Source organism: Taudactylus pleione, unplaced genomic scaffold (assembly GCF_031769625.1).
Source record: "Taudactylus pleione unplaced genomic scaffold, aTauple2 ptg000037l, whole genome shotgun sequence".
In the NCBI taxonomy this organism is placed as follows: domain Eukaryota; kingdom Metazoa; phylum Chordata; class Amphibia; order Anura; family Myobatrachidae; genus Taudactylus; species Taudactylus pleione.
Window position 1 is genome coordinate 16,297,622 of NW_028284439.1, and position 14,926 is coordinate 16,312,547.

Sequence of the window (14,926 nt, forward strand, 5' to 3'; positions counted from 1 at the left end):
GAACAAGGTTGTGATGAAACCTCTATCATCTTTGTGTGTATTATCACAATCTGTTGCATTGCATTGGGGAGAGTGTGGCCATATGATGAGTTTTATCCACCATTCCCCCCAACAGTGAAACACTCCATCTACCCTCTAGAACTGGCGAGACATCTCCCAGAAGGGAAGCATTAAATATTGGCAAGTATGCTTTATAATAAATTATAATGTTAGGTATCTGCATGCTAAGAAAGTAAGCTTCTTTGGTTAAAGATTTTGAGAAAAAAAAATCATACAAAATAGTCATTGATCAAGTCTAAGATTTGCAATGTAAAAAATAAAAAGTTAACAGATGAAGCATGCTTGCTAAACGCAATGGTGTAATAGACACTTCAAAGCCAAATGTAATAGGGTGAGAAATTATAAAATGTGAGAGTGAACTGTCACTCTTTTTAAACTCAGCCAATGTAATAGAGACCAAGAACATGCAAACTCGCATGTTTTTGAGACTCAAACATCTCTCATGATTTAAATTCTCATCCAGATGTTTACCCATTTTAAAAATGCAACTCGACTAATGTAATAGTGTGAGAGTTTACTGGTGCACTTTCACATTTTCTAAACTCTCACCCTATTACATTTGGGCTTTCATCTGTCCAGCCATTTATTTACAGCAATAGCTCTACATACTCCATCAAGCACAGGATTAACAATTATGTACTGTATTGTGCTTTTTTTTATTGTATATGTAGATTACAATAAAAATGTTGTCAAATCAGTTGATGAGCTCTCAACATCCTGCTTTGGGAATCAACCTGTTTTTCATTAATCACAATATGTATAGAAAACAAATAAAGAAAATCACCCATCTCTAAAAGTCATAAAAAAATAGTCCAAGGTCTCTACCACCCACTAAAAAGTAAAACTTGCCATTATAGATCATTAAAGGCAAAAATGAATGTTGGGCTATTAAGATGTGCTATTAAGCTGTGCCTTTGTCTTCTTTCTCTTTTAAATATGCCCTATTGACTAAAACAGTCCACCACTAGTCACTATCCAATAATAACAGACAGTATTTACTAAATTGAAATAGAAGCTAATGCTAACCTTTGCTGCTTATATATCTGCTCCTAGTATGTCAAATACATTACTGAGTCCTAGACAAGCTATCTCCACAACGTTACTCTGGACTAGCACAGACAAAAATCAATTTGACTTGTTTGACATGATGTTTCTTCAATAAATCTATGCTGTTTGGGGTCAACCAAGTCATTTGTCTTTAAATGTTCTGCGATTGTTATTTCAATACCATCAACATCCCCTTGTCTGTTTCCATGCACACTATTGGTCTGTTCCCAATGATATCATAAGTTTAAAAGAATTTAACAATGGAAGGGGAGTGTAAGTTACTTTTTGCACTCCTTATGTAATGCAATACTGAGCACTTTAGAGCACAAATAGTTTCAAATAGATACAATGAAAATATTGTATAGGATGAAAACTACTCACCCTAAAGAGCCATACAGTAAGTCATTTATTGAATAGATAACAAATTTGTCAGCAGTTTATGCAATCCGCATAGTGTATTTACCTTAAGTACGCCCACGATCATCATTTTACAAACTTGGCTGGTATACATAGGAAAGCACCGCTTACATCTTTGCCTCCTTGCTAGTGGTAAAGAGCTAGTAGCAGAATTAACAAAATCAATCACAGGTCTTGGTCAGAAGTGACGGCATCAATCAAATAGTGGGTAGCAGAAACGTGTTTCAGGCACTCCTGTGGCCTTTTTCAAGCTGAATCATCTTGAAAAACAGGGAGGCAAAGGAGAAAAGTGGTACTTTCCTATACTGGCAGATGTAAGCTACTCAATTTGACTTGGGGACTATTGTCCAGATCTAACATCCCAGCAGTCAGAGAAGACAGGACAATTTGAAATTAGGGCCAAATCTGGACCCCTAAAATTGGACAAGTTACTTTCGATGTCCCAGGTCACATTGCCAAAAGTGAGCCTCAGGAGTCCATTAGATTTTCGGGAGGGTTCTTCAATCTGAATGAGCTCTAGCTTTAAAACATAGCCTGCAGTTGACCCACAGCTCTGACAACTGCTAGTGTACATTTGAAGTTTATATAAGTTTATATAAAAATCTCTTAACTGTGCACAACATTTACTGTGGATTTTCAAAATTGGAACAATAAGCTACTTATACTAAAGCACTTCACTATATGGGATTTTAAGTAACAGTGGTGCACTGCCATATAAAAGTCTGGTACTTTTGTAATGCTTTGTTACATGTTAGTACAACCTCTGACCAAAACTGATACATTGTTTCCAATGCTCTTGCACTATGTCCAATAGGGAGGAATAACTTTATACTTACAAATAATTGTAGATTACAATAAGTTAGCTTGGACTGAGATATTATTTTTATTAATGTATTTTTAGGGTAGATATGATCTGTTTTAGCTGGTTTAATAAATGTGATACATGTGCATGGTGATTTATGTAATTTTTTTAGATCCTATCAATAGAGCTACCTCCTGTGGTTTTTATTAATAGACCAATGCAGTTTGTTCCCCCTTTTTTATCTTAGCACCAACAAACAAGTTTACTACCTTGACTGACATATTGAAAAGAGGGAAACTGCATGAAAATCAGGGACACTTACGGTCATGCAACTGTACATAAAACACATGCAGTTGGCCATTGCAACTAATCACATTCTCATTATCATCTTTCTAGGAATGTTTTGAAATGAAAGCAAATGTCAGATAGATCATGAGGGGATACATTCATTGTCATCATTTTCAGCATGCATTTGCTCCAGTTTAACCTTGGTGCAAGAGATACATGTGAATTCAGACAAATTTCTGCATACGCACAACTTCGAATAGCCCACAATTCCATCTATACCCCCACATCAAGCTCTCAGCATACATAACTTACATGCCAATGCCCAGTTGCCACCTAGTTGCACACACTAAGCCACAAGAAGAATTGCATTTGTTTTTAGAAAAGGAGCATGTATTGGATTTAGAGGACTTCATCTATTTAATTGACAAGATGTATATACTAGATATAGAATACATTAAAACACAAATTCAGATTCTGCAGAATATCGGACCAAACCGGCACATCAGTCGTTCTGGTGTTTGCCAGATGTGCAAGATAACCAGTCTGGCCCTAGTCAGAGGGTAATGCAGAAAGTAGTGAGTATGAAGGTGTCAGGGAGGTACTGTAGTGGCTAGTACTAGAGCCAGATTTACGGATACATATATGAACCCGAGGGTCCATGTGGGCATTATACAAAGGTGAAGCAGTATATAGTGCTGGAAATTTGGTGTGTTTTGATGAAGGATATGTGAAAATGGTAGACAGGGGAAGCAGTGACTCACCTGTCATACACTTTTTACTCCAGAGTTTTGACTAGAAAAAAATATTAGAATAATACAAAGAAGATATTTATAATATTTTCTTAAAATTTTCCTTATAGATTTTATAGTCAAATCTCTGGACTATACCTAAGTATGACAGGAAAGGCTCTACCTCACCTCACCGCACATCACTGCTGTAGTGCAGAGAGCTAGTGTTGGGTAAGGAAGGGTTAGAGGGAAGTGCAGATTGGTAGCGGTGAGGGGTCAGAAAGGGAATGTAGAGAGTTAGTGGTGGCTATGAAAATGTCAGGGAGGTAGTGTAGTCCAGAGAGGTAGTTTTGAGTAAGGATGGGTAAGTGGGGTAGTGCAGATAGGCAGTTGTGAGCATGGAGGGAACAGAAAGGTAATGTAGAGAGGTAATTGTGAGTATGAAGGTGCAAGAAAGATAGTGCAGAGAGTTAGTGGTGAGTATTAAGGTGTAAGAGAGGTAGCGCAGAGAGCTAGCGTTGGCTAAGAAGGGGTCAGGTGGGTAGTGGAGTTTGGTTGTGATGAGCATGGAGAGGTCAGGGAGGTAGTAGAGAGTATGGAGGAGCTAGGGAAGTATTGCAGAAAAGTAATGGAGAACCACCCAGTAACCCTTGCAATGCTGGCTAGTTGTGGGTAAATGAGAGCACTACAGATGTATTGACAGTCTCGGCCAGGACTAAATTTGATGCATAGTTTGCCCTCCTTATACCTCTAATCTTTCCTCAGGCCCTCCTTCATTCACCTTCTCCTTCTGGCTCTGCCTCTTCCTGCCTGCCTGATCTCCATTAGGTAGGTCCAGTGTTACTCAGATTCCTCAGGTTCTGTCCCCCTGTGGATGTCAGTGACTGCAGACCCAGTGTTACTCAGTCCTCAGGATCTGGTGGACACCCCCCAGATGATATCAGTGATGGTTGGCAATGCACTCAGGCTTCCCCCAAAACTACCTTAATGTCCGCAATCATAACTGTGATATCACCTGCAGGGCACTGTCACTGCAACCATTTGTGGCTATTTAGGCACACCCCCTCATGGTATTGGGTAGAGTTCTGAAGCAGGGGAGCCCACAGGTTTTTGTAGGATAGCTATGTCCAAACTAAAACTAACTCGATCAAATGGAGGATTAGGAATTCTGGACTGTATAGATTATTCTCTAGCTATTGTCTTTAGATATATAGGCAACTGGTTACTAGAACAGGACATATATACTGATTTAACCTTAGATGTTGCTTTACTTGCACCATATTCCCCAGGGGCTCTCCTCCACACTAAATCAATAGATATACCACATCACATCTGAACCATGTCATCTTGTGGTATACACGTACTATTCATGGTTAACCATAAATAAGAAAATGCATAGAAGCCACCTCAATTCACCCCTGATACCATTATGGGGCAACCCAGCCTTTTCTCCATCCCTTCTTAGTGTTAAATATCAGCATTGGCATGCAAAAGGACTTCTAAAGTTTTCGATCCAGGAGGCACTGTGATGCCCGTCTTTGAGTTGCAACAACTTTTTCATATCCCAAGGCAGGAGTTTTTTATGTACTTGCAAATGAGGCACTAAATACACACACTCCCCCAGGCAATGTCCTCACCTCTGCACCCTGACCCCATAGCCTCCTTGCTATGATATATTTCTCTAATTCCTTACAAAACAAAATTTCTATATCCCAGATTAGTGAAATCTGCCCACACTCCCCTATGGGATAAAACGTCTAATTCATGGAGTTCAGACTCCTTATTTGTCCTTCCTCAGAAGTCCTTTTTCAGCATTATGATAATACTTCAGCCACTCTTCAATTGGCCTATTTGCAGGAAGTACATATACAAGTTTTATTTAGGGCTTGCATAGCTCCCACACAGCGAAAACATATGAACTCCCACAGAATCAGCCCAATGTGTAAAATGTCATATGAGCAACACACGGCTTATATATTGTATCTGGGAATGTTATAAGGTCAGAAATTTTTGGATTAAAGTCTTATTGTATTTGAATTCTAGTTTTTTGCTGCATCTTCATTTAGACCAGTTAGCATGCCTTGCCGAAAAAGAAAAACCTCATCCCTCTCCTAACGATTATTTTAACTATTGCCAAGAAAGTAATACTAATGCATTGGACATCTTCTTCCTCTCCATCTCTTGGTGAAGTGAAGCAGAAAGTCCTTCAGATTTTATATTTTGACAGATGGTCATCTCTCCCAGGCATTGAAAATGACGTTGTCAAAATGACGTTGTCAAATTTTATAATAAGTGGGTTTTATACATGGACACTCTAGATCCCCTAACCCAGCATCATATTTTCAAACTATTTCATTTCACTGACTGGTTTCTCCACCACCGAATATTGCTAGAAACAATTTTCCTGATATGTTTTGTGCTATGAAGTTATTTGAACCCGTTTTTTCTCTCCTTATGTTAGCTGAGTTGGGATTTTCTGCTACAAAACTCATGTCCTCCTCCATCTGTAAACTTGAAATCTCAACAGTCAATTATTCAAACCATCTGACCTACAGTACTACCCTCTCCCATACACTACCTCCCCTTTAGTGTCTTACCTTTGTCTTGCCTCCTCCCCCTTCCCATTTTCTATTCTTTATGTTGAATAATAGTTTGTCTACTTGCCGAATACAGTACAAATTTGTATCCTATAATATGGTTTCAATCTATGTCTTTGTTGCCTCTGTTGATTCACAGCTCATTGATACTATTCTAATATTGAGTTGTAAACATTTATTACCGTCACCTTTATTTAGCGACTCTATCTTATTCTTCCTGTTTACTATGTATCATCCATTTCTGTTTGAAATTTTACTCGCCATACATAGTATTAATGTTTACATGTAAAAAAAAGGATATTTTTTCCCATTAATTGTATAATCAGTTTTGTATACCTTTTGACTTTTCATTCAGATAACGTTATACTGTAAGTGTGTTTGTATATCTGTATCAGGAAGACTTTTTGTCTTCTCACTATTGTTTATGTTCAAAGTTATTCTTTGTCTTTTTGAAAATATCCAATAAAAAGTTTTCTCAAAAAAAGAGAGTAAATGTCATTATGATCATTTACTAATACTATTTGTAACTTCATGTGAATGTGTTACTTCTACTTATTCTTCTCTCCTCAAAGGGGTTGCATTGGTTATGTCTGATATCACAATGTCACGTGGCTACCCTTTAATAATGAAAAGGTGCCTTGTGTTTCAAAAATATACTCACAGTATTCAGTCAGACTGATGAATGGTCTAAAGACAGCTACAACATGATGAACGATATGTAGCTGGCCACTCCGATGGGTGATGGGACCCTGCATAGGCAAGTGCATACACACTTGCTTGATGCAGGGGGTAATGGCACAATGTAGGATACCATGCAGCATCCGGCAACATGGCATCTAACAAGATATCTTCTGATTGACCCTGCAGCATGGCCAAACAGAAGATATTGCATGCGACCACTGGAGCGTGCAAATTGGGCATACACACTTATCAATATGCCTGACTTGTCGTTCTTATTTACTTGGAAATGACAAATCGAGCAGATATCGTTCTAGTGTGTATCCACTTTAAAACAAATAGCTTTGTTCGAAGATTACAGTACATACATGACTTTTGTAGCCATTTTGTGGCCTGGTCATTGTGTTTTTTGCATCATCTAGAATTTTATTTTAATGGGATAATAAACTTAAATTTTTTTCTCCAATTGTGTTGTGTGCAAAAAATCTAAATAAAACCCAGCAACATTATGTTCTACTGTTGGATAAATACATATCTGTGAGAGGTAGTGATTATGCTTAGTCACTGCAGGCAGCCAAGGGCCTATCTTCTTCCTCCTCCTCTGTCCTCTTTCCAGCCTCAAATATCTGATAAAAGTAGAGAACATCTATCTACAGTGAGGAAGAGGATTGGTGCAAATAGGGATGGAGTTCTTGAAATTTCTAGTACATAAACTTAGCAGAAGGTCTTATTTGGAAAGACAACATAAACACTGGTGGTGCTTTAAATGGGCCATTCAACTACTGTTTGTAGCAGGCAATATCACAGAATGAATAATGCCTGTAACGTATGTACAACTTAATATAGATATATGTTTTTGTAACTCAATTAAATAAATCATATAGGAAAGCTCTTAAAATGGGTAACTTTGCCTTTAACATTTTCAGTATAAACTGTAAATACATTACAGTTTATCAATCTGATTTAAATACCTGCTAGAAACCATCCATATGTTATTATAAATATTATGAAAAACAAGTTAGTAGTTGCTATACATGGTTACTGTATCATGAAGGAAAATACTTATGCAGGTGTTCTTTTGTATATTGGAGACTTAATAATCTAATATTTTGAAACAGGATACAAGAAATACCATATTCTTAAAATCGTTTTTGGCAGAGACTGTGTACTTTTTTCGTGGGTTTGATTCATTTTATTACTTGTGTAATAGTCTTTTATCTATTTATCTTTCAGCATATGATATACAGCAAAACATGTTTTCATTATGATTTTATATGCCTTGTCCACTGAAGGTTATGAACCAGCCAACTAAAATATCATTAACTCAGTATAGGAAATCATTCACCCTCATTACGATGTCCTTCATTGTGGCAATTTTTCTTTGCTATGAGATTACTGCACCTTAACCAGTGCAGCTATAATTTAACATCCTTTTCTTCTAGGAGAATATATTTAATACATTCAAAGAATACTTAAAAGAAGGTATGCTTGGAATAGAAAATTATGTAGTTTGTTATGATTCTGTGTATTGCAGATTTTTTAAATGTCTGTAAATTATTTTGCGTGCATGTTCAAATCTGAACTGCAGCTTTAAAGAACTATGATTACATCAATGACATTAAATAATGTGCTTGCAATTAAAATTATGCACCCTTCTTTTTAAGACAACATCTCATAGAAGCCTTAAGCATTGATATGCAAAATAGATCCGCACTGTACTGCATATATAATATAATACTAAAACATATTCTCACAGTGTTAAAGCTATTCACTAGCTTGAAAATATTAAGTGTTTCCACAAATAGAAAAATAATGATGAAATAAAATAAAATACAATAAAAACATTTTATAATTTAAAAAGTGACTCCATTAATTTTTAATTCAGATATGCAATTTATAAAAAAGATGATTTACATCTGCCACTTTATGGATGAAATACAACACTTATGAATGCTATTTTAACATAACTACTTTCCTCAGTGAAAAGTGTCCCAATGTCCCAACAAGAAAATTGTCAAACTCTAGAACATTTTAATTTCTAAACTTCTTCACATCTCATGTACAGTAACTATTACTGGCTTCTTGCCAAGCTCTTTTGTAATAAATTAGTTACAGCTAAATGAGAAGCAGACGAGCATTGAAAGCTGGTGTCTTTTTTTAATTTACTTGATAAAGGTCAAGTATATGTCTACAAACAGCATTCATAAGTACTACAGTTTTACCAGTAAGGAACAGAGATGAGCAGAAATTGGTTGCCAGAACATTTGCCTAATTCCACATTTGGCTGTGAAATTTTGCATGTTTTGCCAGCGGAACTTGGCCCTAAGTATTCTCCATCCTTCTGCCAACCGCAACACAGCCAATTGGCCATCTCAGTTCCATTCATAGAATATAAATCCCATAAAATGCAACTGTGCAAATACAATGAGGAATGGCAAAGCAAAAGGTGAAGATTTGATCTTAAGAACTTCACAGATGTTTGCTATGACCTATTATGCTGTGAAACTCCATTTATGCTTAATGTTGCAGAAATTTTGCTTATCTCTATTTACTACTTGCCTACCGTGGTCACTTCGATTGTGACCATGCCAGGCTGTGCATTCCCTGACATGGTCTCAAGCAACGTGACTAGTCAGAAATGCCCACTGGGTGGCTGCCAGAAGATAATTTTCCAGCAGCTGGCAATCGCAGAAGGACCTTTCGGCCCCTTTGCATCTCTGCAACCATCCCCAGTGTCTTCTGTGCAGCTGATCACTGCTGATCAGGTAACATGGGAGGACTCCCAATCAGTAGATGCAGAGATGTGCGGCTGCTGGGAAAATGTAATTCAACTGTCCTCAGCGCCCCCTGTCCCCCAGTGTATACTTGGCGGCTGCAGAGAAGAGCAACCACTGGGGAAATGTAAAGCAGCAATGACACTGTGATCCAATCATCGATGGTCTGATACTATGTTTATCAATATTAAAATAAATATTAATGTTAGGTGTTTCAAAAAATATTTACATTTGTGTTAATAAAATTGTGTTAGATAAGTTATAAATAGATGTTCTTGACATAATTCAATCATTAAAAAAAATAAAATTTCTGAGCAGTTTTTGGAAAAAATATTAACCAGTTAAGTGGTTATGGAGAAATAATAATAATAATAATAATAATAATAATAATAATTTATTAACTATTATTTATTTATAAACATATATATATATATATATATATATATATATATATGGGTCCCTGTCCCAGTGGAGTTTACAATGTATGTGACTTAACAGTGTTAGTAGTAAAGTAGCATTATCCTATTTTTGCACAGTATAATAATATAATGGCATGTCCAATACATACGGTATAATGGCATGCCAAGTACACAATATTGTATTATACCTGGTACTCCGTATGAGTACACCTGTGTATTGATATTGTTTTGCTAAATAGACCCAGATACTAGAAAGAGTTAAATCTTAGCAGTTCACTGACCTGGGAATTGCTGTTGCATCATTTTTTACAATTATGCAGGCCATATATAATACATGATCAAATGAGATGATCCATCCACAGGACGGAATGGGCTGAGAAATGGTTCAATTTTGTGTACCTCCATACACTGAACATTATATGGACACAATCTAAACTTCATTGAAAGAAATCAGCATAACTGCATTCTGGACAATCGATCGTTTGGTAATCATATCAAACAGTCCCAACTATTTTTCTGCTGTTCTCTTTGTTGAAAAATAAGTGTTCATATACTTGTACATACACTGAATAATAATTGTTCAGAACTATTGTCCATCAGCTGGATTGGAACGATTACCATGACCGACTTTAAATGTATTGTATTAGTATGTGAAAATAAATTAAAAATTAATATTGAAGAAAATAGGTAAACTGAAAATAAAAAACAACAATCACACTTAATTTGTGCATTGCAAAATAGCAAGTTTTAATAACCTTTTGTCTAGCGAAAAGCAAGGCAGACATTAAAACAATCATTAAAACAATCATATTGAATATCCAAGCACCTGACACAGACTTTTCTTATGCTAAATTGTAATGCTCAATTGGAATTCCAAGTTAATCAAAATATAAAACCTAACAAGAAGAAAAAGCCATCAAACAAACTATACAGCATTATATTTCCCATGAAGTTTACCTTTGTAGAATAGTAGTGAACCAAATCTAAATTGATTTTAACTTGAAACCTTCAAGCAATTAATTATTCTCGTGTGCAGCTTGGTTTTCTGCCTATGGCACTATATTGGGTTTCTCTGGGAGCTACCAAGCACTTCATAAAATAGTTATGTGCAATTTTGAATCGCACACATTAGTGAAACAAAGCATATTTGCCCCCAGAAGGTATTTTATTGATTTTATTTCTTCTTAACGCTCATTTAGGGAATAAACTCATCAATTTATTACAACTGTAAATTTGGATGGATAACATGCTTTGAGTTGTTTTATATTGCAAATATATATGCAGCTATATTTATATAAGAATTCTAAGTAGTAATTTATGGAATATTGTTATAGTTAGATAATATTATATGATAAATCATTGTTGGGTTTTCTAACCCCAAGTATTGTAATACAATTTAAATGGAACAAGAAACTTCTTCATGTTTTCTATGGGCACCAATGAGTTTGTATGGAAGATTTGTTTCAGTTTTTTTCCTGTCAAAATTATATTTTTACTTAAACATATAAAGAAAATAAGAGGCACAAACTTTGCACAAACCCATGAAATAAGCAATAAAAGAAACTATATGAGTAAAATAAATGACATAGGTTATTACCTGACATCACCTGATGCAGTGTGGGGTCAGGGGTTACTAAAGTAATCTTCCCTTACTTTGGGGGATTATTCATGACCTGGAATGTACAATAGTAATGTGTTACTAGATTGATATAAAATATACCCATCATGCCCTTTGGATATCTTCCTGGGTGTGCATGACAATAGGTTAGCAGAAAATCTCACCATACCCTAGTAATATTTGCACCACCTTATGTGATGAAGATGTGGACAAAGGTCATTAAATTGACCACTTCAATTAGTCCTGACAGTGGTGGGAGAAAAGGATTATTATTGGGGCTAATACAGAGTTGTACGTAAACCCAATGATTTGCATACTGTACATCTCAGAGGATCTTTGATCTGCGCATGTACAGGATCAGTACCGCGTATTTGCAGATCGCTCACAGTGCCCTCTAAGGGGTATATTTAATAAAATGCAGATTTTTAGAAGTGGAGATGTTGCCCATATCAACCAATAAGATTCTAACTTTTATCTTTTAGAAGTTGCTAGATAAATGTTAATTAGAATCTGATTGGTTGCTATCGGCAACATCTCCACTTCTAAAGACCCGCACTTTAGTAAATATACCCCTAAGTCTCTGCATGATTGACACGCTGTGACAATTTGGAGGCAGGAAGGTGGATGCAACAGGGACTGTTTCCCAAAACCAAAGTCTTCTGATGCAGATTAACTGGCTATCCCTATTGAGATGAGACTGCCATTCTGGCTTGCTCAGATGGCCAATTCTGTGTCCGATGGTAGTGATGGTGATTTGATGCTGCATCTTTTGAAGCAGCACTCAAATCTGTGATGCCGGCAATGGGTGTCTTTTGTCATCATCCATCTTTGAATGCAGCAGCGATGCAAATAGCATCCATCTCTGAATCAGGCCCATTGTTGTTAGTTTGTAAGGTGCCAAAGTGCTCCACAACCACGGATAATAGGATATACTGTACCTTGACATACAATACAGACAAAATAAATTCAAACATAAAATCAAATTGAAGGGAGGTCCCTGCTTATCAGAGATTACTTTCTAATTGGAAAAGGGCACAGTTGAAACAAGCATGGTTCAGAGTGGAGAATGGGATAGTTGGGAGGATGCATTAGTATGGTAGTGTAGGTGGGGTATGGAAAGCTCAATTAGCAAATGAGTTTTTAGAGAGTCTTTACATTTTTTAAGGCTGTGGGAGGGTCTGATACATTGTGGTAAGGAAATCCATAATTGGGTAGTGGCAAGGTATCAATTGTTATCAACAGTTGATGGTTTGCCACCAATGGATAATGATTTTCCCATTGATGGTGGAGATAAAATGGTTCTCTGCCATTCATGGTGATTTTTTTTCCCTCAGCGGCAGGGATCAGAGCTTAGCCCAGCACCCTTCCATGATTGGTCCTCCACCTGTCTTTTCCCACAGCAGGGATGGCCATCAATACAGATGTGTCCACACACATCTTACTTCCTTGTGTGCGCCATACTGTGATGTTACTTGGTAGCGCTGATCGTCTTTTCCTGCAAAATTTTACCTTCAAAAGAATCTTATTCACAATGCCAATACTATGCACAAGCAGCTTTTGCTGATTAAAATGATATGTGGCATGCCTATATTTTATGTGCAACTTGGGGGCTCAGATCATCTCTCTGCATGAGGGAAGGGTATCTGCAGCTGTAGGGTATTAAGCTTTGTACAGTGCACTATGGAAGGCAATCTACACTGACTTCAGCAACACTGGTTGGGAATCAGAGTCCCGCTGCAGTCCACAATCCTAAGGCTTTATCACTTTACCTGGTACCAGGAACACTCCCCCTGACGCGTTTCGTCATGGTAACACATGAGTTTTTCAAAGGCTTCATTTGTATTTTTCATTGCTTGTGTACGTTATGTAACTATTTGGTAACATCTTTATTGATGCTTCTGTAAAGAATTCTGGTCTCTGGAGAGACAGCTCATGCTACCTGTAATCTTGTATCAGTAAGTCTATGATAATTATTACTTGTGTAGATATACTGAGTCACAATTGCACCAGTTTATAAATAAGAGTAAAGGCAATCTGAGTGGTAGCAGTGGCCATGGATTAGAGTATAATACTAGGATTGATATCGGATTTATGATGTCATTACTATGCATCCCCACAAGAGAAATCAGAGTGGTCTGAATCTCTCACCCTCTTTTTTTAAACAATATTATTTAAATTGTGATCTCTTTTGGTGGAAAACTGCTAAGTTCCATGCATCAAGTCTGTTTGCAGCTTTATTTTAAAAGTGTTACCAGTGTATAAAGGAGAATGCATTCATTGTGTACTCTTCAAACAATTGTTCTTTCTGTATAGACAAATGCACTTTATTACAAATTATTAAGCAATGCCCGTGACTGACAGTTCTCTATCTAATACTTTACAGATCAAACTCAAGGTCGGTTATGGTTAATACAAACTGCTGGCAAGCACACTGTAACTACCAGAATCATATTTTGTTACATTAATCTATTGTGCTTTCAGTGCTCAACCTGAAGTGTCATATATGAAGGCTGTTAAGCAGTTTTGCTATGAATCGATTGAGGGTAATGGAAATGATATTGTCAAAGTATAAATCCATATAAGTAATTGTATGTTATAAAAGTCTCCTCAATAGGAGACTCTCTTGCTTTTTTCAGAGGTCTTGAAACCAATTTGTCATGTGGATAGAATGTAATTGAGAGGAAAAAAATTGTTAGAAAATTGTTTTTTAATAGGAAGACTTCAGTGAAGACAAATTTAGATAAATCCATTAGTGTTGGGACACTTAGTGAAAGAGACTAGGCTGAACACTAAGATAATGATTTGTAATTGTTATTATATTTAGACTTTGGTGGAGATTTACTAACCTGCGTTTTGATGAAACTACTTGTTTCCCACTTGGATGTGCAGTTTGTAAGTCAGATGTTTTGCTGATACTTACCTACTCTCCTGTAACCTCTGGAACACTCCCACATTTTTGGGAAGTCCCCAAGGTACCTGGAAGAGTGGGTGGTTATCCAACATCCTGCCCACTTCCTAGTTAAGTGGACAAAATGGGAAGAATAATATCAGTAATCGGGCATCCACAGGGAGGTGGCAGGGCCAATATGTGATTCTACCATAATGATGCAAAGAGTTCAACCCCATCCCAATCAGCTGCTACCTCCATCTCCTTGTCAGGCTTCTCCCAGAAAGGAGATTAATAAAGTTGGCAAGTATGGCTATATTACAGGCACATCAGAGCACATGATATCAAATCACACCACACATCAGAGCACATGATATAAGATGACAGGGGCATTATAGGGTCTGTTTATCAAGAACACAAAAGCTCTATATTCTGCAAATATTAACATTTATCAAAGGCTGTCACCAGCAGAAACTGTCACAGTATCTCCGGAACTCCACAAACAGCACAGTCATACAGCTTCCCCAGCAGTGATGAATATTAAATGAATCCCAAAGTCCCATCACTACTTACTACACTCATTTGGTCATTTCTGTTTTAACATCTATTTA

At 36.8% G+C, this 14,926-nt stretch overlaps 1 protein-coding gene across 3 annotated transcripts in view; it reads left to right on the forward strand.

Moving 5' to 3' along the window:
• NAALADL2 (N-acetylated alpha-linked acidic dipeptidase like 2) overlaps positions 1–14,926 on the forward strand; it is an 860,785-nt gene that overhangs the window by 330,013 nt on the left and 515,846 nt on the right. The window lies entirely within an intron of this gene.